At 44.4% G+C, this 1,810-nt stretch overlaps 1 pseudogene; it reads left to right on the forward strand.

Moving 5' to 3' along the window:
• Positions 1–1,506, forward strand: part of LOC102825834 — a 2,675-nt pseudogene extending 1,169 nt beyond the window's left edge.
• The last annotated feature ends 304 nt before the right edge of the window (positions 1,507–1,810 follow it).

The raw sequence follows: 1,810 nt of genomic DNA on the forward strand, positions 1-1,810 counted from the left end.
ACATATGCATGTGAAAGCTGGACAGTGAATAAGGAAGACCATAGAAAAATTGATGCATTTGACTTATGGTGTTGGAGGAGAATATTGAAAGTGCCATGGGCTGCCAAAAGAACCAACACATCTGTGTTGGAATAAGTGTAGCCAGCGTGCTCCTTGGAGGCCAGGCTGGCCAAACTTCGTCTCTCACACTTCGGACATATTGTCAGGAGGGACCAGTTGCTGGAGAAGGATGTCATGTTTGGTAAGGTGGAGGGTCAGAGAGAAAGAGGAAGACCCCCAGCGAGATGGATTGGCCAAGTGGCAGCATCGATGGACTCAAGCGTGGCAACAATAGTAAGGTTGGCCCAGGATAAGGCAGTGTTTCCTTCTGCAGTGCATAAGGTTGCTATGAGTTGGTACTGACTCGATGGCACCTAACAACAACAACAATGGCTAGTGATCATAAACATTGCTTCATATGTTTGTTGGCTGCCTGAATCTCCCCCTTGGTGAAGTGTTTGTTCATATCCTGTTATGCTTCTTTTTTGTGTGTGAATTTTTAATCGATTACTTAGTGATCTCCCAGTGTAAGTGGCCTGGGATGAAAACCGGAGCCCATGGCAGGGATCAGGGGAATCCTGAACCTGTGTTGAAAGCCATGTTCTTGGTGGTTATACACTTGCTCAGGGAAGTGAGAGGCCATAGGCTGGATAAATTATGAAGGGAATGGAAAATGGAGAAGGTCTTCCAGACAGCTCTGTGGTTGTTACAGCCTTAAGTTGTCTTAGTCCTGGCGATATCTTTGATGAAGGAAAGTGGAGCTCATCCCAGGCATGGGCTGATGATGTGGAGCGACTTCTGAAAATGTTCAGATACCTACAGTATGTGCAGCTGAACTGAAGTTGGTTGCTGGGAACCATGACATTGGCTTCCACTGTCAGATGAACACAGACAAAATAGAACAATTTGATAAAGTTTTCAACTCTGAAAAGCTGATTTCTTGGAAAGGAATTAATTTTGTGATGGTGAACCACATTGCTATGGAGGGGGATGGTTGCAGCATTTGTTCTGAAACAAGCTGAACTCATTACAATTTCTCACAAACTGAATTGCTCCCAAAAGCAGCAGGCAACCCCTTCCAGTGGGTTTGGAGACGGACAGCAGCTCCCGGCCTCTGCCCGAGTCCTTCCATTTTTTTGTCCCAGGAATGACGCAAATTGTGTTGGGGAAGACTTTGCTCCTTGAACATCCATTCAAGGAGAGATTCGATGTACTTTCCCAGGAGGCTTCACTCAAGTTACTGTGGCCATACCCACAGAGGATGCGAAGTGATCCACAGTGGAGGAGTTCAGAAACCCATCCTTCAATTGGAGGAACGGAAACACCCCCAGTTTCATCATGGGAAGTATAACAGCCACAGACTATTCCCTCTCTAAGTGCCTGGAACACAAGGTCCTGGCCACCTACTGTGGACCAACTGTGGTCCTCCTGGCCCCCACATGGGCTCACTTTGAACTTTTAACCTAGCCTTTCATTTTTGGTTTAAACCTGCTTCGGAAGCATAAGGTGATGTGAAAAGCAGCATGCTTTTGCATGCAGTAATTAATATCGAAGACAAAGTTCTCATATTAGAATCAAGTAGCTGATGAGTTCAAACATAGGCCATCTTTATGCACATCATAGGAATTCTAAACCACTGATGTAATCACTGCAGAAGGAATAATCATTAGAAATTAACTAATGAACAGGACATTACTAAAAATACATATATACTATTTTTGCAGCTTTTTGCTACTTATATATTGGCTGACAAGAAGACTATTCTGAATTA

This window comes from Chrysochloris asiatica, unplaced genomic scaffold (genome assembly GCF_000296735.1).
Source record: "Chrysochloris asiatica unplaced genomic scaffold, ChrAsi1.0 scaffold00036, whole genome shotgun sequence".
Classification (NCBI taxonomy): domain Eukaryota; kingdom Metazoa; phylum Chordata; class Mammalia; order Afrosoricida; family Chrysochloridae; genus Chrysochloris; species Chrysochloris asiatica.